The 20529-nt window shown below is 46.3% G+C and overlaps 1 protein-coding gene across 1 annotated transcript in view; it reads right to left on the bottom strand.

The window, feature by feature from the left end:
* The window catches only part of Wdr62 (WD repeat domain 62), a gene marked incomplete in the record, with an annotated part of 218769 nt that overhangs the window by 98590 nt on the left and 99650 nt on the right, over nt 1-20529 (bottom strand).

The raw sequence follows: 20529 nt of genomic DNA, 5'->3' as shown, positions 1-20529 counted from the left end.
TTACGGCCATTCTTTCCAACCTGAATGTGAAAGTACTGAAAGTCCAAGCACCGAGGCAACTCGATTTTCAGAATAAGAAAATAAATAAACGAATTAATAAATAAAACAAAACGGAACACGTTGAAAGTACACGAATAAGCAAATATAATTGGAATGAATAAAAACAAGGAAATATAAAATGAACATATAAATGAATATTTGAGAAAGGCTACCCTAAGCCTACGCACTATTCAAATAAAAAAAATTCAAACTCACTAAACGTGCACTCTCTCTCTCACATTCTTGAGATAAAGTTCTCGATCCCAAGGTGCAAAATACTCGTGCTAACTTCTTGCCTTTTCCCGGGGCCACTTCGCCAGCCACGAAAAAGAAAAATAATAATAATAATAATAATAAAAAATGCTGGGAGTCGCTCTCGTTGTTCGCATCCTATGCATGACCACAAAGCAGCAAAGCCTTTTAATTTTTAATAGGTAAGTTTCTCCACTTCTTATAAGGTTACTTCACTAGGGATGCCTAATTTAGGCACAAGCTAAACAAGCTTTTTCATGCTGTTTTGAAGTTTTATTGTATCGTGCTATATGTACTGTACTTTAGAAAAAAGTGATGTGTAACAAAGTTTCACGTGTAATTTTTGACTGGCTTCATGTGCAATTTTTAAGTTATATTTTACACCAAATTCTCCTGTTTAAGGTCTTATTTTTTCAACATAGGACTTCCGAACTTTAAATAACTTCGGGGTTCGCCATGTCGAAGTCTGACACTGTCTGTCGAGGCCCCGTCTGTGTGACAACTGTCTAAACAGAGATCCGGCAGGTGCCACGAAGTCAAACCAGTGGTTCTCAACCTAGGGTCTCCGGAGGGTCTACACAGCTCCACAAGTTGGGTCACAAGACGGTAACTTGTGGTAGTTAGCAGACCCCTGACGATTTTATTCTGTGATAAAGTGGTTCTTAGGATGTTGTACAAGAGAAGACCGGCCCATTCCATCCCAAGTCCCCATTACCCTGCCTTCGACACAACCAATCAACATACCTACCCACCTACGTACCGACCTTCCTCCTGCTCCTCCCTCTTCTCCTCTTCCAAGGTGACCCTTCCCAGCCTATAACTCCCACTACATCCTCGAGGGCCACGATAACCTGGGCCCAACACGCTGCCCCTCGCACCCACCGGTAAAGCTATTCCTCTCGTACTCGCACACTTACCGGCCTATCCCACCTCCAGGGCGGGGCCTGGCCTGCAGCCACTTTTTTTTTCTTCTTCTTCTTCCTCCCCCCACATGGAAGGTGACGCAAGCATGTCGTGAGACATACCGATTAAGTTTCACTTAAAAAGGACGACCAGAAGCTCGATATAAAAATTATATCTATGGAAAAGCTAATCCAAATTAGACTACACCCTTAACCATGCAGCAAAGAAAACAAGAACAGCAGCAGTAACAACAACAACAGTAACCATGACCCGCCGTACGCACGCAAGCTAGGGTGCATCTACACGCCAACCTGCGAGAACAATCTAACCAGAGGTTAACCCGTAAATCTACCTGACCAAACAAGAACAGGTCAGTTCACTTTGGAAAGAAAGCACATGACGTCACGAGAAGTAAGGGCTGCATAAAATTTACGGTAACACACACACACACACACACACACACACACACACACACAGACCTACACGACTCGGTGGCGCGGTTGGTAGAGTCCCAGACTGTCACAACGGCGATCTGGGTTCGAATCCTGCCCAGGGCTGAAATAATTTCAGTATCGCTGCGCTTCGAGTCGTTACTCCAACTCTCGTGGGCGGGGAGTTGGGGGGGGGGTGCGTGTAAGGTCACAGCATTACCCATACATCGGTCATACGAGCTCTGAGCTCTCTTCCGAGAAGGAAATAGCTGTCGATCACGAGTCCAGCACGTGATCCAAAGACCAAGGTGAATACATACAAAAGACATGGATATTGTTTGCGCCATTCCCCAAATACACTAATGTGCTCAGTCACAGTGTTCCTGCAGTCATGGGTTCGAGTCCTTCCTACTGCCAATGACATATAAGGAAAACTTAATCGTCCTTGAAATTTCTTCCACTGCCGATTCCCCGTGGATAAGGAGCCAAGGAAAGACTTAGAGAAAAATAATCCCTTAAGACATGGAAAATGTATCCATCACAAGAATGATGGCAATCGTACCAACAAAACGGACAATGAAAATAATAATAAAAATAAAAGATAAAAAAATAAGTGAAAATAATAATAACAATAATGACGATAATCCTTCTCATGCTCCTCCAACCTTTCCTTCTCTTCTTCCGCTCCCCAGTCACACTTGCAAAAGCCCACGATCCGCATCGCTGCTTCCCAGCTTCAAATCATCTCCGTCTCGTTACAGCCAGCTTCCAAGGCATCGTCTACCTCCATGGCATGCCTCTTCCTGCCTCCTCGAGCAAGACAACTTGAACCCATCTACCTTCCTTACTACCGTCGTCGCCTCCCATTTTCTCCTTTTCATCTTCCCTTTCTTCTCCTCCTTTGCGCCGCCCTCCCTGGTCCCTCCCTGGCTCTCTTCCTGGCTTCCTTTCTTTCCCTCCATCCTCTAGAAACCTTCTACAGTTTCCGACTTTGTGCCTCCTCCCTATAAAAGAGTTCCTTCACCTCTCACAGTCTTATTCTGGTTCACGCCACAAGACTTCACTCTCCAAGGGGAAAATTCCAATCCAAGTTTCGATACCTGAACAGACACAAAATGGCAATACCTATGAACTCTGGTCTAGCAAACACCACAAAATTTCATTCAACTACGGTCTTATTCAGTGTTCATTTACCTTCTATTTATCCCCCTCACATATGCATACACACTACACACACTACACACGTACAAATACATGCATACACTATCACACACACAATGCATGCATGCATACACTATCACATACACATATATGCATGAACATACACGCGCACACACACACAAACACACGTATACATTCTATATCTCTCTTGCACCCACAAAAACACACATAGACTCAAACGTAGACATTCTATCTCCTTCACGCACAAACACACGCACACAGACACGCACGTACGTCACTTCCAGGGATAGTGGGACCCCTGCATCCACAGACTCGCCCTTCCCGTTACGTGGCTGCCCCACTGAGGTCTTTTACATAAGCCCCGCGTCTCCATTAACCTGTTGCGCAGCCTTCGCCTTTAACTCTTCCGTCTTGGCACATGCAAAATTACTTTATTGAATTCGGTGGTGCAACAAAGTTATTTCATTCGTCTCCTTGGCACCCCCTCAGCAGCAAACTCCCTCTTTCTACGCGCGCGCGCGCACACACGCACACACACACACACATATATATATATATATATATATATATATATATATATATATATATATATATATATATATATAGTGTGTGTGGGTATGCGCGTGTGTGTGTGTATACGTGCGTGTGTGCCGGCATGTGTATGTAGATGTGGGTGTGGGGGTAGAGTGTGCGGGTGTGGGTATGCGCGTGTGTGCGCGTGCCTGCGTGTGAATGTGGGTGTGCATATACGTGTTATACACCATGGTCTTGAATCACATGTTGGTCTCGTGATCGACAGGTATTCCTCTCCCGAAAGAGAGCTCAGCGCTCATACAAGACCGATCTCTGGGTAATGCTGTTATATTACACACACACACACACACGCACAAAACTCCCCGTCCACGAGAGTTGGTGTAATGACTGGTAGTACAACGATACAGAAACTATTTCAGTCCTGGGCGGGATTCGAACTCGGACCGCTGGAGTAGCGGTTGCGAACGCTACCACTGCGCCGTCAAGCCTGTGCGTGCGTCTGTGTGTGTGTGTGTGTGTGTACGCGCGCGCGCGAATTCTTCACCATGGTCTTTGATCATGTGATTGACAATTACAAATATTACCATCCGGGCTGAGTCATGAGCGCATCTGATCTAGGGGTAATGCTGTGATCTTATATACACAACACACCCACACACTTAAGAGGGATAATAACAGCTTGGGGTAGTGCAGAGTTCACGCTAGAACACTACGTAATCTTGATACCTCAAAATGAAGAACAGTGGCACTAACCACTACACCAGCAAGACGTGTGTGTGTGTGTGTGTGTGTGTGTGTGTGTGTGTGTGTGTGTGTGTGTGTGTATTCACTTGGTCTTTGGATCACGTGCTGGACTCGTGATCAACAGCTATTTCCCTCCTGGAAGAGAGCTCAGAGCTCGTAGGTCCGATCTATGGGTAATGATATGACCTTGCACACACACACACAACTCCCCGCCCACGAGAATCAGAGTAACGACCCGAAGCGCAGCGGTACCGAAATAATTTCGGCGGCCCTGGGCAGGATTCGAACCAGGAACTCCAGGCCACTAGCGTGGCAGTTCAGTGCTCTACCAACTGCGCCACCGAGGTGTGTGTGTGTGTGTGTGTGCGCGCGCGTGCGTATGTGAGCGCGAGCGCGCATGAATAGGCTTGTATTCATTTATACAAATATGCAATATAAATCTTAATGCACAAAATAAACACAAGGGTAAGCACACGCACACAGATCACACACGTACTCATACACACGCGCGCGCGCACACATACACACACACACATGCGAGGTGCAATGCCAATTACATCCCCTCCCATGACTTGTGGTACTTTTCCTACCACCACGGCTGCCGCCAGACTATTTCATTAATGATCGCGATACTCTTTCGGTAATGAAGGAATGACAGCACACCTAATTCACTTTATTCACTTCGGTGGCAGTTCTCTCTGAAGCGATTGCATTTTCGCAAAAGTAAACATAGTCGGAACCAGAGGTTACTCAACGCCGCAAAATAAGAATTTACATAAACCGTTACCAGCACATATGGCTATTTCTGTCTTGCAACGCTCACAGGTGACACTGCACAGCAGTGAACCCGCATTCCTTGTTGCATACAACCCGTATCCCTGGCTGCTGGCAGTCCGTGCGAGGCCCGCAACAAACTTGGCTGGACACATCCGAGGTCAAGAACCCTCGGGAGGCCGGGGCTGGGCACAGCCTTTCCCATTTTGTTTACACGTCTTCAGTTGTTCACACGATGTCGTTGTCACCGTCAAGACTACGACGGCTGGTCACACGATCGACAATTTCACCAAGCAATCCCACAAAGAGATACGAACACATATGCATGGTCTATAATGCGGATGGTCGGCTTTCTTTGGAAGTCGCTCGAACACACCACCTACGACAATGCCTCTGCAGGAACGGCCCTTCTTTATCCCAGACACAGGGAATCAGGAACCTCACTACAACACTACGTGACATTGAAAAGCACACAACCACACGCTTTCGTGGAAGCCTTTGAACACACGCATGCGCCGACCCACGGAAGAGATGCGCGAGTGGTAACAGCTAGGACCTGACTAAGAAAGCTGGACTCCAGGCTTCTGCTGCTGCTGCTGTTCTTGTTCCTGTTGTTGTTGTTGTTGATATTGTTGCTGTTGCGGTGGGATGGCTCGTGGCGAAGTCAGCAACTTTCCAGCCCCCGCCGTACCATCGCGGTCTCGAAACCACATCATTCAACACCGACGACGACGATGCAAAAAAGGTGCGTTTGACTCTTACGTATGCACATGGAGCATACGTCGCGAAGTACGGAAAATCGGCGAGCGTCGCTGGAGCACCCGGCAGCGAATTCCATACACGAACACACGAACACACACACACACGCGCGCGCACACACACACACACTACGGCACGCATCCCAACGGTTCTTCTTGTTCCGGATCAAGACCACTCTTATTCGGGTCACCGTCGTAAAGGGTTCGAAACGGATTACTACGAGTGCGACGATGAGTTTGGAGGGGCGTACACACGCTCCACAGCGGCTGATCTCGGAGTGTCGCCCGGACGGGATGCACTGGTAGGACCGCTGCCTCCGACGCCGCCTCTCCAGCCTACCAGTCAAACAGGACCTCTTCCTTCAACATCAGCCACGACCGACACGTCGCTACAACGAACTCCTTAAGAGGCACGTGCCACGACACACCAATGCACGTCATTTTTGTCTATTGTTTAAAATACTGTTTATATATGATTACAAGGCTTGAAATTAGTGAAACAGCTTGTTTATACCCACCTGCTATTTTGCTGATTTTCTTTTTCTTCTCGTAAAAAGTGACCTAACCCTTCGTATCAAATGTTTTGTATTTAGCCATAAGCACTCTGGCTATTATTATTGGTCTGAACAACATTTTTTAAATGAAAATAACTTCCTTCATAAAAACAGATCTCTCTAAAGAGAGAGAGGAGAAAACAAAAAAAAAATTACAAGGTATGCGTTGGTATGCGGTGACATGCATCTTTCCAAACGAACACACACAAACACACACACACGCGCGCGCATGGAATAATCTTCCCAATAAAGCGATGTCTAGTATTACAGTTCCTACATATACCAAAGGCTTTTTCCCCCTTATAAGGGAGGTAGCCAATAAGAAAAAGGCATAAAAACCATTCCCACCCATTCCATCCCTATCACACTCCACTCCCCTCCACCCCCTTCCCTCTTACCTTGGCACCTCCTGGATGACGGGTCATCCCTGCATCTTGTCCACTGCCCTGTGTCAGAAGCAGTGCCACAAGACGCAGTACATCCACAGCAAGGCCGCTTCATTAAATCGGCGACCCCCCTCTCCATCCCATGCAGAAATGGAGAAGACGGGGAGAAATCCCTTCGGGCTGCGTCAAATTTTTCTCACACATACTACCTCACCCCCCATCCCCCACCCATTCATGCATCACATCATCATCCATATACAACCATTCTCCATTCACCCCTGTCTTCTGTCCTCTCCCGTCCTTCCTCAACAGACATTACCCTCTCCACCAAAGCCCTTTTCACCCCATTCATCATTCTCATCCTAGGTCGCCCCCATCATGTTCACTCCTTCCACACCTCTTTTATTAGTCTTTCTTTACTCATTCTTTCCATGTGTCCAAACCATCCCAATATTCTCTCATCCACTCTATCTCCCAACTCCAAGTTTTATAAAATTTAATTAGATAAACATTTGGACAATATACTGTAATGTCCATCCATTAACGAAATTGTATTCTCGATTCCTTACCTGTTTGTGTGCTTGCCTATTTGTTCATTTTCATTTACTTATATATTCATTTGTATCTATATATATATTTATTTTTAACTTTTTATTTATTCATTTATCTATTTATTCACCTATCTAACTATTTTTCATTTGTGTACTTTTTCACTCAACCTCGTTCTGACTTAAACACTTTCCTGTCGACAGGGGCCTCATTCCGGTGGTAAAGGGGACCCACTCAGCTCCCTTCACATACATTCTTAACCCCTTCTTGTGGTGGGAGTGGGGCCGGGGGGGGGAAGCCCATTAGTGAAAAAACGTATAAACAAATAAAAAATAAAAATATATAAAATATATACTGTATCTGGTAAGGGCGTCGTCGCATTACCAAAGGAGTGATCTGACAGTTATGCCTGAACAGGCGGCCTGAAACCTCGGAAATGACTGTATAACGGTCCCACTGCACTCGCAATTACACCTGTTTAAGCCACCTGTTCATGAAGAACTGCCAGTTAAAACTGCACACGGAAAGCGGACCCCGACTGAAGAGTAATGTTGCGGTGAAGTTTTATTTTTGCTATCGCCGGGCGCTTCTGTTACAGATTACCTCGATTAACTCATTGAGTCGTCGCACTTTGCAATTTTATTCTGGCTATCACTGGACGATGGTATCTAGCTCAGAGTAACACATTGGAGTATTGTCGAGCGTTATCCTGTCAAGCACTGGGCGATTTTACTCAGCTGAAGGGATCCTCTCTATCCCCAACTGTTTCATAGCCAATTCATCGTCTCCACATCAAGCCTGCCTCGGCCTCCCCCCCTCCTCCGCTACACACACACGCTTCAGTTCCCCAAAAGGCGTACACACATCCCGGGGGAGAGTTGAGCTCACGCTAGAAGACGATTAACGTCGGCGATCTCCTCTGTCTTCTGCATTTCCGGGGGTATGCACAAATCACATGTGACAGTTGGACTCGAACGGAGACCCACGCCGTGCTAAGTATCCTCGGAACCAACCTGCTGAACGACACTGTGTAGAAGAACGCACACACAGACACCCTCACGACCCGACTGGAAATGCCAGACCACAACCAGCAAGCAAGCAAGCAAGTCAGCAGGCACAAGATGGCCGGTGGGGTGAGCCGGCAAGTCGACCCGTCCAACAATGGCCTCCAACCCTCTCGTCTCTCCATATCTATCTCCTCCTCAACCCCTTCCATTTGGTGCCATACTTTAAAGTTTTTATTCCGAACGACGCAAGACAATTATATTCTCTTCAACTCGGAAACGGACTCGACAGGAAGGAAGGGAGGGAGAAAGGGAGGGAGAGAGGGGGAGGGCACAACTCCTAATTTGTAGTTGTGATGAAGGGGTTCATGAATGATTTTGTCCAGGTTCTTCATAAAATCAGACGATTTGATTCAGCATAGAGAGGCCTATGGTCCTTAAAGGCTTATCCAGATGGAAGAGTGCGTATAATTCGCTGCGCTCTCGTTAATATCCTAGCTGCCGCCAAGCAATATTTATTCACCTAAAGGAAACGCCTCCACAGTAGAAAGACTAAACCTATCCCGATAAATATCTTTGCTCCACTTTATTATATTTTCATTCTAGCGACCGTCAGGTGATTTTATTAACCCAAACTTCTCCAACTCTGCACTGAACTTCCCCCCCTCAGAACTCAACCCTCCTTCACCTCCACTCATACTCCACCGGGTCCAGACACCCACTCCTCGTCATCCTCCACACGCTCACTCCACAGCCTTACTCCCACTTCAAAGTTCTCCATCCCACGCCCCCTGCAACGACATCAATCTTCGAACTGATGTACTCTTCGTTCTTATTTTTCCGGAGAAGCCCTCTACGTGTCTTTTTTTCTCTCCTTTTTTTTTTTAACATGTACCATAAACTCAAACTCCTACTCCTCCATCTACATACTCAAAAATCCTTTTACCACCAAATACATCACCAGAAGTCTCCTAATCTTCCGTCTGGTTTCTACTCTTCTCCTCATGTTGAACACATAATCAAACTCGAACTTCTATTTTCTAGTTGACACCACATGGTCATATTCAGCTCAGAGAAGACCAGTATAGGGAAGGGCTTAAGAATCCCACCAAGCCATCCTGGGTGAGCGTAACCTCAAACTTGAGGCCAAGCGTGCCTCAAACGCCTTACATTCCAGTCATGGGGATTTCGTCAACTCTCTGACCGGCTCCGGCTTCCCTCCCGTCCCTCCTCCCTCTCACACGAGCTTTGCATTCCATACACATTAAACACTTCCTAGGCATTCAAATCCCTACACCTCTCTTCATCACCACCTGGTCCGTCTTAAACTAAACTCCGACCCTCCGCCCCGCAAAAAAAAAAATGCTACCTACACATCAAGCCAACCCAAGCCAGCTTAAAAAAAAATCAAGCCATGACTCCATCCTCGGCTATCGCAACCACACAAGAGCAGTGAAGAGTTGCTCAAATTTCCTTTCCAAGAACGCCCCCCCCAACTTCTCCCCCACCTAAGTCGCCCACTTCTCTCAGACTCCCACGACCACCTTCCTCCACTCCATAAACCCTCCTCCCTCCCTATCCTGCTCCCTCCAAGCGGGCAGCCCTGCAACTCCCATTCGAAAGCACCCAACCTCAACTCCTCCCTCCTGCTTACCTGAAGTACCCCACGCAACCGCTCATTCATTTCTCCCCATCCACCCTCCCTCCCTCCCTCTCCTCGTTTCCCCTTGACCCCCATCCTTCTCCCCATCACCACGCCCTGAACCAACTCGTGCGGCCGATCACCGCCACCTCTCCTCCCATTCCGCTTCCTATCTTGAGACCATTTCGCTTCTGTACCGGGTGATGGCCCCTACTTTTATTCCGGTTGCCAACAGGCCATTTCATTCATCTCCGTGGTGCTCCTCTTTTGCTATAGCGGTGCCTAAGTGACGTTATCTACAGGCTTTATTCTAATGCTAAACGACTTTATGTTGAGGGGGCAGAATGGGTTCGTGCAGGGGGACCCCATCGACTGGAACCCTCATTTGTCCCGATTCTCCGCACCCCCCTCCGCCCAACACAGCTGAGTACAATCGACTAGCATTAACCAGAATGAAGTCTGAATTGAGTGTAGCCATAACGAAAGGGTTTACTCAATGGTTACCATCATACTTGGTTCTGTGCCCAATCCCAATGCACCTCAAATATATTGAAGTCTCCTTTAGCATAAAAGCCAATCAAGTTATGAAAAATACACGAACGCAAGCACATGAACATGCATTATATATATATATATATATATATATATATATATATATATATATATATATATTAATTCTGTGTAATAAATAAAGCTTTTTCTGGGTCGGTTCCTGAAACTATTTCCCCAAAGGACCATTTCTGAATAAATTAAAGTATTTACAATTTAGTAGCTGGAACTACTTTTCCATGAATTATTTTTTAAGATATACGCGACAATGACAAAAATCCCTAATAATCCCCTGACATTAAAAATTCTGAAAATACATCTTAAAACGAGTACCTATATGATCACCACTGGGTTCCAACTCTTCATAAAGGATAACAGCCTTCAGGAATTTATTCAGCTTGTCTCACAACTGTCTCCTTCAAGGGTGAGGGTGACCTAGACCCGGTGAAGCCATCATACTTCGGTATTAAATTTCCCCATGCAGGAAGACCCGGCAAGGCTCTTCCTTCGGGTTAATACCCTCGGAGGCGTCCGTCGGCGAACTACCGCAGTGGTGGCGGATGTGGCTTCCACGACGACTGCGGCCTTGGCTTCTTTACGTATTCCGGGAATTAACTCCAAAAGACAGGTTTTGGTGACTGCGGTCGTGTTAGCAGTAGTGTAGCGGCAGTGGTGGTATGGTTGATATTGGTGGTGGAATTAATGATAGAGGTGATGGTGGTGGTGCTCATAATTGTGGCGGTATTGGAGGAGATCAGGAGAGATGGGGCGAGTCCACAAAGTGAAAGAAGATTTTGAAGGTGAATCAAGAGAGTTGCAGGTAGAAGAAAGTGAAGAAAGATGGAGAAATGTGGAGGCGAAAAGGCCTACAAGTGGAAAAGAAAAACTACAGGTGGGGAGATTAGGAGAAGATATGAGGTACGTTGAAGGTGGGGATGGTTGGAGGAGGGTTCCTGGTGCAAAGGAGCGGGTACAGCGAGGAAAAAGGTGACGCATGCGACGGGACACGTAAAAAATGATACAGTTTGAAACGGGAAGGTAGGTAGGTGTAGGTGTAGGTGTAGGTGTAGGTGTGCGCGTGCGTGTGTGGAAGAGAGAGTGAAAGAGATAGATACATAGAGAGAGAGAGAGAGAGAGAGAGAGAGAGAGAGAGAGAGGGGGAGAGGGAGGGAGCGGGGGGGGGAGAGAGAGAGAGAGAGAGAGAGAGAGAGAGAGAGAGAGAGAGAGAGAGGGAGAGAGAGGGGAGAGAGAGAGAGAGAGAGAGAGAGAGAGAGAGAGAGAGAGAGAGAGAGAGAGAGAGAGAGAGAGAGAGAGAGAGAGGGGGGGAGAGAGAGAGGGGGGAGAGAGAGAGAGAGGGAGAGAGAGAGAGAGGGAGAGAGAGAGAGAGGGAGAGGGAGAGAGAGAGAGGGAGAGAGAGAGAGGGAGAGAGAGAGAGAGAGAGGGGGGGAGAGGGAGAGAAAGAGAGAGACCTGAACGCGAGGAAGAGTAAAGGGGTTCTAAGACCGTAGGAACGATGGAGGAGGAACGATGAAAGAAAGGTTTTAAGAATTGTGGGAGGGGACAGAAGGGGTGAAGATAAGGAAGGGGAAGATAAGAAAGGAGGAAAGAAAAAAATAAGGAAGAAAGGAAGGACTGAAGAAGGGTTTATAGGAGGGATGGAAGGAAGAATGTAAGGAAAGAAAGAATGAGGGCAAGGGAAAGAAGTGTAGAAAGCAGAAGCGTGCAGGCGGGCGGCGATGGGTCTTGACCAAAGAAAGAAGCCCACATGATCCCCTGTCTGTTTGCCTGTTGGCTTGTTTGTTTGCTCACTCAGCTAGTTGGTTAGTTGCCTGGGTGGTTAGTTGATTGGTCGGTTTGTTGTGTGAATGTTTGTTTGTTTATTTACTCGTTATTCGCTGAAGGACCATGCCAGCGTCGATAACCGGAAATCAAAACAAATAATTCCTTGCTTGCTTGCCTGCTTACTCCCTTATCTGCCTGTCTGCCTGCCTGCTTCATCGCTCGCTTGCCTCCTTGCTTGCAGCAGACCCAGTATGCGTTGATAGCGGGTAACCAAAAGAAGCAACGCTGACTGGTTGGTTGGTTGGCTCCTTGCCCGTTCGCCTGACTGCTTGTGACTGACCCTGCAGGCATGACCTATCCCTCCCCCGTCGCCGTCTTTGCCTGGCAGGCAACCTCAGGGGACGCAACGGCCAACACCTTGAGGACAAGGACCCAACAAATGTAGTGCGAGCTCAGGTTGCCCAAGCGGCTGCATTCGAGTACCAGTCATGCAACACTTGTGCCGTACTTACGAAGTAACACTCGACCAGCACGCAACAAACACTCCAGCAGCACTGAAGCTTCTTCGCAACGACAGTATCTATCACAAAGGTATTTGATCATTTTCCCACGCCAAACTCTTTCATTAATCTGAGGTAAGGACTCTGACCGGAAGGGAGGTATAACCCTGGACCGTCAGGGCTAAAAGTGAACGACCCGCAACGACGTCCTCTTACAAGTCTCACGAAAATGACAAACGTCAACTCACGGCCTCTTCGTGGGAACGCACCCTGAGGCATGCCTCCCGCGCCCCCGCCCCCTCCTCCGGGAGAACCACTGAACAGTTACCGGAGTTGCTGTTTAGTGTCCACGAGTATAAGTACACCGCAGCTGACCTTCCCCAGGACCCTTCCTCGACGAGGCACTGGGACCCGTTCAGGGGTAAACCGTTGCAGTTCACGTAAAAGAAAGCAGAGAGACAGAGAGAAAGAGAGATGGAGAGAGAGAGAGAGGGAGAGAGAGAGAGGGAGAGAGAGAGAGAGAGAGAGAGAGAGAGAGAGAGAGAGAGAGAGATGGGGAGAAGGGATATATATACATATATATATATATATATATATATATATATATATATATATATATACAGAGAGAGAGAGAGAGAGAGAGAGAGAGAGAGAGAGAGAGAGAAGGGCAAGAGGGAGAGGGAGAGACAAAGAGAGAAGAGAAGGAAGGAGAGGAGAGGGAAGGGGAGAGGAGGGGAAGGGAAGAGTGAGGGAGGAAGGGGAGGAGGAAGGAGGAGGAGGAGGAGGGAGAAGGAAGTGGGAGAGGAGAGGGGGTGGGAGGGAGGGGATGGGATAGAGAGGAGAGAGAGAGAGAGAGAGAGAGAAAGAGAGAGAGAGAGAGTTCAATGCGGCAGTAAGAGACGAGCGATGCGCACCCGCGCCGTTGGGGACGGGACGGGGCGGGGCGGGGCGGGGCGAGAGAAAGCGACGGTGGCGGCGAATGAGGAAGAGTGGGAAGAGGAGAAAGAGTTTACAGTAAATATAAAAGATAAGTAGGGGGGAAAACTAGGAAAATGAAGAGGAAGACAAAATAGGGAAATTGAGGAGAGGAAAATGATGAAGATGAGCAAGAGGAATAGAGGAAAATAGAGAAAATGAAGGTGAATAAGAAACGGAAAATAATGGAGATGGGAAGGAAGAGGAACGCTGGAGGAAGTAAAGAAAGTCCTCGAAAAGGAAACTATTAAATTTGTTGGGCGTGACCATGAGGAGGGCAAGGCGTTGAGACACAAGCGGTCACCAGGGGCTGAAACGGCGGCTTCTCCTACGTCACCTGGGAAGGAAGAGGTTCGGTCGACAATATCAACGACGAGCACCTGGAAGGTGAGGCGGCGAGCAAGATCCATGTCGAGGGTAGGAGGAGAGAGGAAAGGAGAAATACGAGGCGAAGGGGGAGAGAAGGGGGAAAGGGTAGGTTAAAGAGGAAGTGGAGTCAAGGTATGAGAATAAGGGGGGGATGGGATGGGGGGATGGGATGGGGGGGATGGGATGAGGAGGGGGAAGAGATGAAGGAGGAGACACAAGAGGAGGAAGGGATGGAGGAGGAGGCGGGGGAGGGTAGGAAGTGGGGAAAAGGAAAAGGGTAGAGGAAGGAGATGGGAAAGTGATGACGAAGGAAAGGAAAGGAAACTGGGAAATGGAAGGAAGAGGAGGGGAAGGGAAAAGGGTAAGAGTAAGGGACGTTGGGGTGGTGAGGAGAGGAAACAACGATGGCAGGAAAAAGAGAGGAGTAGGAAGAGGAGGAGAAGAGGAGGTGTAGGAGAGAGAAGAGGTTAAAAGGTTTAGTCAAGGGGAAGTATAGAACATGGGGGAAGGGAGGGAAGAAAAGGGAAGGAGAAAGAGAGGAACCCGTGCATGAAAAAATGGAATGAAGATATTTCCCACACAAGAACGACAGGCTGAAGACGAGGGTTAGGTTTGCATGCCTCCTCGGCAGAAGCGTCTAGTCGAAGAAGCGGAAAACAACGAAAATGAAGAGAAAGTGTTGAAAGACTACGAGACGGAAGGGGTGGGAGGGACGAGAGGTGCCAGCGACTCAAGGAGCAGACATTACTTAAGAAAGGTCCACTGATCATACCGGAACTGACCTCGTTTGACCTCAACTTGACTGGCGGATTATTTCCCGGCAATTAACTTGGTCAACGGGCTGTCGCACTTGGAATGTCCATAACACACATTTATAGAGGCATATTATTTAGGGATCGAGGCACTCTCTTGTAATTTTATTTTTCACTAGTCCTACAGGAAGGAGGAAGAAGATAGGGAAGAGGACGAAGAAGAGGAAGAAAGAAAAGGAGGAAAATATGAAGAAATGGAAGCGACAAATAACAACAAAATGAATGCATAAACAAATAAATCAATATATAAACAAATAAATGTATAAAACAACAACAACAACAGCGACAACAAAGAGCTTCCCGGGTTGTGAGCGTCCGCTATGTACGTATGCGGTACAATCTGATGACTGTCTACGGATTAATTCTTCTTCGAACAGGTGTTCCTTCCTGGTCCTGGAAGGGTGGCCGCACGAAATGAAGACATCCCCGCTGCCGCTGCGGCTACCTGCCTGCTTGCCCACCCGTCGCCCAGGTGCGAGAGATGCCCAGGTGCGACTTGATGGGACGAACGGTTCGCGACAGTGGACAGAAAGTTCAAGGTAAGACGGAAGAATAGAGGAGGGGGGGAGGAGGAGGAGGAAGATATAAAAACGTAATAAGAACAAGAGGAAGGGAAGGGATGAAGGAGGGAGAGGGAAGGAGGGGGAATGGGGTAAGTGGAGGAAGGATGAGGGTACTATATCCATTTGGCTATATAAACCCTGATCTTATTCTCCCTGAGGCTACACGAGTTTATTCACATTCGGACTATACTTCTTACTGAAGGGGTTGGTCGCATCGTTATTAAAAGAAGGGTACCCACACTCGATCTGCTTGCGAACCGGGTGCCATTTTTCGTTGTATGTACATAAAATACGCATTTTCCATTTATTTGTAATTCAAATTACATAGTAGTAGTACACACTGTATTTATGTTATTTCTTTCAGTATGATCAGTCACATTATTCTCGTATAACATGGGAGGGGCTGGTGTGTGTGTGGACAACACGTATTGTCTCCGTGCCTCAGACGTGTATATAACTTGAGATAGTTGATGTAACCTTTGTCTCCACCACCCTTATTAAAAGGGGGAACGGGCATCTGTTACTACACACACACACACACACACACACACACACACATATATATATATATATATATATATATATATATATATCACACACATACTTTCTTATTTTTTGTTGGCGTGAGTTTGGCGTCGACTTTGGGTGATAAAATCAGTTTGTTTTGTCGTCACATATCCTATTCCCTGCACGGTGTCAATATTTTAGTGACTTTGGTATCAAGCCTATGGATCCGAGTCACGCATCTTTCTTTCATGACTGGAGACTTATTTCCAACAAACTTTTGCTGTCCCTCTGTGCCACCACACCCCTTAATGTCCCCCTTTACCATTTCCATAATTCCACCTTTTTAGGCGCGATTTTGTCCTAAAGGATAGAGGCGCTGGTTATCGCTCGCCGACGGTATACTAAACCCACATCCCATTCAAGGAACTGACAGGAAATGACTTGCAGTATAGTTCGATCCTGTGCTTACTCCGAGACATGTGGCTATCACCGGGGACAACACAGATCCGCGTGGAGGAGACGCGGCCTCTCAAGCAAGCAAGCAAAGAGTTCGCGGCAAAAGAAAGCCACGACGAAAGGATCAAGAAACGATGCAACGCTTTGCTACCGGCTACGATGCCAACTACAACATAACCCTGACGAACGACAGTGATGTCTTCTGTACCTACTCTAGCTGCTGCAAGACGGCGGAGTCCATTACGATCTGTAAAGGATGCAATCCAACTCAGTTGGCCCAATCCCAAACGAAGCCGTCATGTTTACCAATTGTGGTTGACGCCCAGCAATTTTTTTTCATAACCTTTGGTATTTTCCTACATGACCTACAGTGTGGTCCTTGAGGTCCCTGAAAGGCCACATTATTTCAAATGTGGAGCTGCAAGCCAAAATCTCGTGGTATTGCTTCTCTGACGAGTTTATTCGTTCTTTATTCATATTTATTATGGAAAACATTGGTAGATATGTAAAAGATTACAATTAATTTCCATTAGCCCTTAGATGAACATAAGAACATTCGAGTGAAGGATACTGCAAAGGACCATAAAGCCTACACTAGGCAGTTCCATGTCCATTACCACCGATCCCTATCCGTAAACTTATCTAATCCTCTCTTAAAACAACCAATTGTTTCAGCACTCACTGCATGGTTGCCAAGTCTATTCTATTCATTAACAACTGTGTTGCTAAACCAGTTTTTGCCTATTTACTTCTTAAACCTAAACCTATCCAATTTAAATCCATTACTACGACTTCTGCCCTGCTGTCTTAATACGAGCATTAGACACACACACACACAATATCATGTGTGTGTGTGTGTGTGTGTGTGTGTGTGTGTGTGTGTGTGTGTGTGTGTGTGTGTGTGTGTGTGTGTGTGTGTGTGTGTGTGTGTGTGTGTGTGTGTGTGTGTGTGTGTGTGTGTGTGTGTGTGTGTGTGTGTGTGTGTGTGTGGGCGGTGAGCTAAACACAGAGAACAGTTGGAGTTTTTTATTCACTGGTGACCTTTTAGTTCGTAACGAGGTTGGATAGGCAAAAAATATGCAATAAAACAAGGTAAAATAAATAAATAAATAAATAAATAAATAAACTTCCTGCAGAGGCAATACAACGGTTCAGAGTTTTGAGATTCATTTGGATAGACACGTAAGCGATACGCTGTAATACCTGCCAGTTGTTTGGTTTGCTAGTTTATAGATTTCTTAGTTTAACTATCTATTCTTAGCATCCGACCTAGTTATGGACCAAAAGGTCTCCTGTCGGATGTTCTTCGTTTGTTCGTTTGTTTGTAAGTACATCATGTACTTTCAGAATGTCCTGGTAAGGACGGAACGTCAGTGAATAAAAAACTCCAACAGTTCTCTGTGTTTAGCTCACCGCCCTTCCACTCATTTGTCTTCCATACTTCGATATATATATATATATATATATATATATATATATATATTATATATATATATATATATATATATATATATATTATATATATGGAAAGTACATTGGTTACAGCTTGACTACTTTTCCAGTCAAGTAAAGAAACCTTACAACCCAATAGAAAAAAAAAAAAAAAAAAAAAAAAAACTTCCACCCGTCCCGTTCGGGAGTAACCCCATCCTCTTTTATATTCAATCTGACTACTGCCGCCAAAGAAGACCCATACATAGGACTGTTGTAATGACCAACGTTCCTGTGTACTACGGCTGCCATTACCAGACCAATGAATTCGAACCCAAGTTCACGTAGTGTAGAGCGAGGTCGAAATCAACGCGTCAAAGCGGGACAGCGGGAATAAAAACGCGACAATGCTGGAATTGGGACACGGAGAAAAAAAAAAAAAAATATATATATATATATATATATATATATATATATATATATATATATATATTCTATGGACAGCAAGGTATAATGGATTATAAAGCATTTTAAAGGATTTTCAATATCAAATTAAGTCGTCTGGTGACCTTTTAGTTCGTAACGAGGTTGGATAGGTAAAAATAAATAAATAAAAACACATATAACCAGATAAGTAAACTTGCAAACAAATTAATATATTATACAACGTTAAATCAAAGAATGTTTTAGAGATCCACATGGTGTGAGGATTCACCCTTACTACAGTATACTGACGAGAACTAAAACAGTGCCAACACACACACACGCACACACACAGTCACGAACACACAAACCTTCAAAATGGGGAGCAAATAACAACAAATTACGTCTTCAAGCCATCGTGTGCGCATATACAACCATACAGGTGAATTCACAAATGTATAAGAAAACATGCGACTCCCCGAGACGCAGAACACGTATATACACATAAATGAATAAACAAAACACACACACACACACACTCGAGTCAACCTGAGAGTAGTCAACTCCTTAACTGCACATAGGGGTAGTTAAAATAATAATAGTGATTGTAACAACTTGCCAACGGAAATGGAGTAAGTACATGATTGCAAAGGACATGCATTAGGCGGTGGCAGTCAGATCAAGAGACTGAGCGTGACGAACGAAGGAGTACATACCTCGAGTATATCAACCCTGTAAACACAAACAGGGTGACACGAACACACACACACACATTCGTATATCTACGCAGGAGCACCACACACACAAAAGTACACACGTATGACTCGTGGCGCAGTGATAGAGTTCCCGGCTGACACTATGGCGGTCCGAGTTCGAATCCCACCCACGACTGAAATAAGGCCACAGCTTTACCCATAGATCGGTCATATATGAGCTCTGAGTTCTCTTCCGGGAAGGAAATAGCTGTCGATCACGAATCCATTACGTGATCCAAGACCATGGTGAGTCACTCACACGCACACACACACACATACACACGTTCCACCTGGACGTGCGCACACAAGCACATGTACAAACATACGAATACACACACACACACACACACACACACACACACACACACACACACAGGTAAACATACGCACGCACGCACACACATACATACACAATGATATCAAGCAGAAATGACTGTGGGAAAAAGAAGCCCATGGTGAAGGAGAAGCATGTCGGTCACGAGACGGTGGGAAAACTAAAATCCAAAGCAGACACAGACAGACAGACAAACAGAGCACAGACAGACAATACAGGTGGGAAAAATAGGACGAGAAAGACGAGATGTGAAGGTCTGAAAGAGAGGATTCTCCCCATTCCGCACCGAGTGGTACATGTTGGTTTATTGAGGCTAACGCCGAAGGATCTTGCTTATCCGGGTGGTTCCCTACTTGTAGTGGGCAAGAAGTCGAACCGAGCTCATCCGTAAAATACCCCTAAAGCAACGGGAGGGTCAAGGGGAAACCCTACATAACACCAGACGATTATTCTAACTCAGTTAAGAGGAAAGAGCGACCACAAGCAAAGATGGTTAAAATCTCTCTCTCTACCGGTTCCTCTGCCCCCCCCCAAGTGCCCTTCCCCCCACCCCCATCAATAGGAAAATCTTAAATTACGACGCAACACAACACGGCCGTATCGAGAAACTACGACTGCTCCGGTAATTCACACAAATCGGTAAACTCATCTGAACCCACTCTGCCGTGATATTCGTGCATCTTCTGTGACCAGGACGCGTGAAGCAGTGATGGAATGATTGTCAAGGAGTCAAAAGAGATTTAATGCTCCTTTGTCCCTGGCGAGATGTTCTTGTTCTTGTTCTTGTTCTTCTCGTCCTCCTCCTCCTCGTCCGCATGTGCGCCGCGAGAGATCCTCTGGTCTGAAGGTACGTTTTGGTCGCTGCGATTAGCCTACGACAGTCAACGGCGGGTAACGCACATCATATTCGGGCAAACGCGTTGGTTGTAGGTTTGGTTGAGATGATCAGCCCCGTACTTAGCAGCTCGAAGCGAAAGAGCCCAATCCAAACAGAAAAGAATTTGGGCTCTACACAATCATCAGTGAACCATGAACGATCATCGTTGTTCAAAAATAGCACCGAGCAATACGTACCATCTGACAAAAAACCGATGAAAATTCGACCTCAAAATATCGATCCCGTAATATTTTGTACATCCTAGCCTAACCCCACATTATCCAATTTAACCTTACCTGATCGACCTTAATCCCCAATTGTCCTAAGAAGATGAAAAAAAAGACACGATTTTCTTCTTCAACCTTCCTTTACCGTGATGCCAACGTAGCTACGCCAGGAGGCGCCGAGTAGCTGCGAACGAAGCCGTCACCTTGACTCTATGCG

Source organism: Oratosquilla oratoria, chromosome 4 (assembly GCF_046742065.1).
Source record: "Oratosquilla oratoria isolate Oo_2021 chromosome 4, ASM4674206v1, whole genome shotgun sequence".
NCBI lineage: Eukaryota > Metazoa > Arthropoda > Malacostraca > Stomatopoda > Squillidae > Oratosquilla > Oratosquilla oratoria.
The sequence above is the reverse complement of the archived record's forward strand: the minus strand, read 5'-3'. Positions and strand labels throughout refer to the sequence as shown.